We start from the raw sequence: 6,814 nt of genomic DNA, 5'->3' as shown, positions 1-6,814 counted from the left end.
GGCAGTAGTTGTCAGTAGGGTAGGGAAAGCACTGGATTTAAAGGAGACATCAGCACAGGTATGGTTCTGAGTAGAGCTCAACACTGATGGATTGGGCCTTACCTGTGCCCAGTTCACTTGTCCTGCAGGGGCCACAAGGCCAGTGAGAGGGACTGCTGGAGGAAACACTCAGTGATTCTGCGTGGGCCACAAGTACTCTGGGTACTCTGTAAGAGTGATTCATCTAGTGTTCTTCAAAGGACCTTCTCTTATATTCTAAGCCAGGGCCACAGAGCTTAATGTAGAGAATTAAATTGTTCTCTAATTGCTCAGTGTGTAAAATCTTTTTCCTGCCAGGCTGATAAGTTTGATGTATGTCTAAAAAATGTCTTCATAAAATGTTTGCCTTTTAAAAACTGTGGCCATTTAACCTGATAGGCATGTGGGGCACAAAAGGACTTTAGAGATCACTTGGTCCAGTGAGCTTCAAGTTCTGATGCCCACCATTCTGCAGAGGTGTGTTAAGGGGCTTGGCTTGGGGACTGAAGGAGGGGAGGGGATGGTGGTGGTGATGGTGGCTGAGTCTGGCCTGCCTATCCAGCCATTGTGATAGCAACTGCCTATTGATCACTGGCATATTAGGATTCTGGAAACTCTGAAAAGAATAAGAATGTTTCATTGTGAAAAATAATTGAAAACCTATTGATCTTGTAATCCCCTGTTTTACAGATAAGGAAACTGAGGATGAATGGGTTAAAATCCCATCGCTAGTTAGTGGTGGAGGGTGTGGCAGAAGTCAGAGTCTCTGTTCCACACAGATGCAGTGATTCTCTGTCTCTAACTGACATTTAGAAGTAAATTAATGTACTTTAGGATGACTGTATTACACATTTGTGCAGAGCATATTCTTACTTGAGATTTCAAGCAAATAACACATAGCTATTCTAGAAAAGAGAAAAGTTGTCCCCAGCCATGAGCAGAATTTGTCCTTAGCAGCCATGAGGAGAAATTTTCATTTGCTTTGCAATGCCCCTTTCAATGCCCCTTCGAGTCTGCCTCTAACACTAAATTGTGAAACTTTGAAAAGGTAACTACTGTAAAAGAACTTTAAGAAGCTGTGTTGCTTCTCTCTCTCTCTTCCATCATGGAGAGCATAGCCCTGATCAGTAAATGCCCACTAACTGCACTCAGAAGTAAATGAAGAATAAAAGGCAGTTAGCAGATGCCTGGGACTGAAGGGTGGGGCTTGCTGCCTTTGTCCCTTTGTCCCACAGAAGCGCAGGGGCGCCGGTGGTGGGTCATCGCTCCCCGAAGCAATTAGCCACAAGGTGGCTGCAGCTCACCCGTCACCTGCTCAGCACCCACCCGTTGCTGCCTTTCTGTCCACACCGTCCCCCTTCCCCACGTCTCCCATGAAGGGAATTTTGAGTACGTTAAGTGTTTCTGGAAGACAAGAATAAACATGATTTCATCTTTAATCAGTGAATTTATGATTCTTTATGAAAGAGCTGAATGAAAAGCAACAGATAATGTTTTTCAGCTGAAAAGGGATGCAGCAAGACTTTTTTTTTTTTTTTTTAAAGCTCACAGGCGGTTTTATTGGCTGCTTTGTTTTTTATCCTGAAATGAGAAAAAGGAGATGGTGTGGCTATGTTAAAAGAAATCATATCTACCATGAAGTAATTTTGTGTTTTGGGGGAAGTGGGCACTCTGCTAGAATGAAGAGTAAAGATAACAGGTCAGGTGAATTCGCCTGTAACAATGTTATGTACTTTTCAAGTGGTCACTTTGAAATTCTAAATCTCTACAGAGCTTTACTCAGTCTGCTTAGGGTAATGGTGACAGCGTGGGCACCGGTTTCCCACAGACATTGATACAAATCCTGGCTCATAAATGCTGGCACTGAAGGTTATTTCACCTTGAGCTGCCTCAGTTTTATCATCTGTGATGCAGAATAAGAATACCTTCCTCACAGCCTTGTTTTAGAGATTAAGTTGATATGCATGTGAAAGTTTATAGCACACTGCTTGGCACATTGTAGCCATTTAATAACTGTGAGTCTTCCCTTCAAATTATATAGCAGGAAGTTGAGGTCAGGTTACTTAAATGGATATATGGTATATAAGACCTATATGAAATAAGCTACACTGTATATGAAAATAAGACCCCACGAGACCTAGATATGGGCTTTTCTTTCATATCTGCTCAAGTAATAAGACTCTGTGTGTAGCAATTTTTATCTCCGCTCCTTCCCACAGGATTAAATGAATTAGAACTGAAAATGCAAAAAATAAAAAAGAAGAAGTAACAATTGATTGGGACAAAAACCTAGTAATTTTGCTGGAGAAAGAGTCAATGAAGATTGGGTGTGAGGATTTTGGGTGGGGAGTGGGGAAGGGGCAAGGAGGTGTCCCAGATAGCAAGTGGCTGGTTATCACTGTCACCAAAAACTGTGTGGCGCTGACTGAAGAGTCAACTCAGGAAAATGGCCTCCAGAAGTGGGACACGTTTTTGTCAGAGAGAGTAATGTTAGGGTCAACCACATGAAACTGCCATTTTGAAGGCCAGAATCACTCAAATATTGGCAATTTCAAATGATTCAACTTAACAATTTGTCCATTAGGAAGACACATAATTGGAATGAGTTGCTATAGGGAGGGTGTGGGGTTTTTACTCCTGAAAATACTTGACAAGAGACTAGACAATTATTTGTCCTGGGTGATTTAGACATTGAGTTCCCTTGAAAGCCGGGGGTGGACAGGATAATCTGTCAAGATTAATTTATTTGTCTGTCTCCTTGAGGAGAACATGGAGAACAACTGTTCTTCTAGGATGATAATAGAAACTATGGTTAGTATCTGGGCCTTTATAGAAAAAAAATCCATCAGCATTTTTTGTTTGTTGTGGGGCCATTTCTCTAGACTAGGGTTTCTCAAACTTGGCACTGATGACATTTGGGGTGAGGTACTTGTTTGCTGTGGAAGGCTGTCCTGTGCATTGTATGATGTTTGGTGGCATCCCTAACCTTGACTCACTAGATACCAGTAGCCAAATGTCCTCTGGGATGCAAAATGCCCCTAGTCGAGAACTCTACTCTGGATAGCCATCTCCACCTTGAGAGCTTGTCCACTCAGATCCTGACAAATGTAAGGCCTGACACTTTACCTGCTCTATCTCCTTTTCCTGCCCTGACATCCACCCTTGGGTGCTCCTGCACTTTTTCATTGAGGTGACATGCATACAGATTCAGAAATGTGTAAAGGTTCTTTTAGCCTTCCTAAGGAACGCTAACTTGAACTTTATGGAGAATTTAAATTTCCAGTGGGGGATTTGGTTACCATCATCATCGTCATTATCATCTGTTATACTTTACATTGTGAGGCTCTGTGACCAGCCGTTACTGCTTGTTCCTACTTCATCTGTGTAATGTGAACCTGCCAGTCAGGTCACCACCGTGTTCTTTAATAGTGAAGCCGTCTCCGCTAGGTGTAGCCTCAGAGGTTACATGCACAGGCATAGAATTGGGGAAACATCTGGCTGTCATTGCCTGATGGTACGCAGGTTCTATGGTGCTTTGGGACGATTTAAACCTTCTATCTGGAGGCTTGTCCTTTCCTGAGTGTCCCCTCTCACCCATGGACCCAAGTGGACTTAGGTTATGTAGACAGCTGCTCCCGAGGCTAAGCCCTGAGGAGGAGAGGGTTGTGTGCTCCCACACAGTTGGAAGCCTTTTTTGTTGTCCTGGGCAGCTGGAGTGGACTTAGAGCTTCCTTTCTTCTCTCACTGGAGACCTTTATTCACCAGCCGGGTTTGGGAGAAGATGGTCTCCGGAGACTAGCTGAAGGGTTGCATGGCTTAAAGTTGGTGGTGAGATATCTCGATTTCTTGGGGCCTCTGCCTGTGTATGCTGGGGCCTGTGTGAAGTCTGGGGGACAAATAAGCCAACGACTCTGTGATGCCTGCTGCCTCTGCAGTAGAAGAAACTGCAGCCTCTCTTCCACCCTGGCTCCCATATAGTGGGGGCAGGGCAGGGAAGCCTTGCTTGTACAAAGTCAGCTCCCAGGGTGAACAAGCGATGGGCAAAGAGGGCTGGCCGCTGATGATTTGTTTTTCTGTACTGGGGGCAGGGCAGGGAAGCCTTGCTTGTACAAAGTCAGCTCCCAGGGTGAACAAGCGATGGGCAAAGAGGGCTGGCCGCTGATGATTTGTTTTTCTGTACTGCCGAAATAAAAGCTATTTCCCTGTGGGTGCAAAAAGCACAGCAGTGTTGACAGCTGAGAGTATATGTGTGAATCCTTTGAAGGCAGCAGACCACCACGTCAGGAGTCCAACCTTCTCTTTGAGGTCATTGATGTAGCATTCCTGAATCATGTCCTCCCACACTGCTTCACCTTTTACATTGGAGCTTCCCAGCCCCAGCTGCACATTTAAATCTCCTGGAGAGCTGGGAAATAATTTGGACACCAATTAAATCAATTTCTGACGATGGGGCAGCTTGGGCATCAGTAGTTGCAAAGCTCCTCAGCTGATTTTAGGGTGTGGCCAGGGTTCAGACCTTTAGACTTTTTTTTAAAACACCCTAACAAGATTCCTTCCTTTCTCTCGGTCAGTGGTTCTTGTACTTGAGTGTGCAACAGAGTTCCCTGGAGGGCTTCTGAAGACAGGTTGCTGGGCACCATCTGCAGATTTCTATTATAATTCACTAGGACTGAGCTGAGGCTGGAGGATTTGCATATCTAACAAGCTCCCGGGTAATGCTGATGATGCTGGTCACAGGGCCACATTTTGAGAACCACTGCTCTATGGGCTACATGAACTCTGATGACTTGCTTCATTCAGAGTTTCTCTAACACTGTCCCTGTCCTTGCCACTACATTTCCCTCTCATTTCTTACTCTTTTGTAATGATATACCCTTTCCTTTTGATTCTAACTCATCCATCCATCCATTCATCCATCCATCCATTTATTTGTAGACAATTCCCAGGCACCCGATACATGCTGGGGGCAGTGTTCCTGTGTCTTTCTTCCATTAAATCTTTCTTTCAATCTGAACACCATTGGCAATAGCTTCTTTCTCCCTTCATTACTATTCCTGGCTTAGTCTTTGCCTGTGGAGGTTGATTTTGACATTGGCATGCATTTTAGTTTGGCACTCATAGTTACCTACTGTGTTTAGCATTTTCTTATTTCTTCTGAGGCATATTTGGTTCACACAGGTCTTTGCACTTAAAGGCTGTACATGTGGGAAAAGGTAGACCCAGAATGATGGTCTGTAGTCAGCCAACAATGCGGGGGGAGGGAAAACCTTTCTGAAATGCACATTAGGTCTCCCTTCTAGATCCTTTGCTTTTAGATGTGGTAAAATAGATGAGGTTGGTTAAGAGTGGAAGCACTTGTTCTAATTTATGATCCTCTGATTTCTCTGTTCACTGACTGTTGGGGGTTAGGGATCCACTTAAGAGAAGACTTCTTATTCCATTGTTGATTTCTTCATGACTGTATTCATCTTCTATTTTGCCTAACAAGTTGTCACAAACTCAGAGGCTTGAAACAAATGTCCTTGATTATCTTCAATTTCTGTAGAAGAGAAGTCTAGGCACAGATTGGCAGAAGTTTTTGCTCTGGGTCTCCAAGGCCAGAAATCAGGTGTAAGCCAGGCGGAGTTCTCATCCGCAGGCTCCACTAGGGTAGGATCCATTTGTAAGAGCGGGTGTTGGCAAAGTTCATACTTTGGAGACTGTAGAATTCATGGACATTTGCTTCTTCAAAATCAGAGAGATGAGAGAGAGAGCTGCTTCAAGGCTCTGACCTCTAGACTCTCTTTTAAACAGCTCACCTGATTAGATCCGACCTACTCAGGAAGATCTCCCTTTTAATTAGTGTAAAGTTAGCTGCTTAGAGAGTTTGATTACTTATGTAAAATCCTCTACCTCACCACATTCTGTTGGTTATGTGCATGTCAGGTCCTGCTTGCATTTAAGTAGAGGAGATCTTTAAGAGGTAATGGATCATTTGAGCACATCTTAGAATTTTACCTACTACAAAGACTATAGCAAAATACATGCCAAAAGCTGCAGAATTCCAAAGGTACTCCAGAACTGTAACTATGAGGTCATATCATTGCATTCAGATAAATGTCTTATGGATAAAGCTTCTTGAGCATCGTGTGGAAGGCAGTGTCTAGTCCTTGGGAAGCAATTCTATAAACCACAGAAAGTAATTGATTTGGCAAGGGCATCATTTTCCCCTTCTTTGGTAAAACAGACTCTTCATTTATTCTTCTATGCTGCATTCCATTTTTTTTACTTCTAGTACATTTTCTAAATAAGCAAATTATAAGTTATATTCTTGTCACCAAAGACAAAAAACATAAACCAACCTTTACCCATTTATTCCAAATAAATGGGGTCTTTAATCAGACATAGCAAAGTTCGTCAAACTGAAACTGATCATAAATCACATTGCTTTGGGTATATGTAACCAGCAGGGTGAGCTATTATTTTAAAAACCTGCCCACAGATCCCAGTCAAGAGGAGCATCTTTAAGCCAACTGGAGAAGCCTTAGTGTCTCGAGTTTTGCCATACTCTAGGAGCCAGGGGGGTCACTCACCATGTTCTAGAACCAACTGTGATCGACCACTGTGAAGTGTGATGGGCTTTCATGCTGTTGGCACCAAGGATGGCATCTTTCTTTGACTTGTCCAGGAGAAGTTATCAGGGGAGCCTAGTGAGAATCAAGTGTTGACAGGAATAACAGAGTGTTAAGAAGGAATTGTGGTGTTCAGGCAGCAGGGGAGCACGGTGGTGACATGGTTGGGAATGGTGGGGCCAATG

Source organism: Giraffa tippelskirchi, chromosome X (genome assembly GCF_054371585.1).
Source record: "Giraffa tippelskirchi isolate mGirTip1 chromosome X, T2T-mGirTip1v1.2.pri, whole genome shotgun sequence".
Taxonomy (NCBI): Eukaryota; Metazoa; Chordata; class Mammalia; order Artiodactyla; family Giraffidae; genus Giraffa; species Giraffa tippelskirchi.
Note: the sequence above shows the minus strand (reverse complement) of the source record.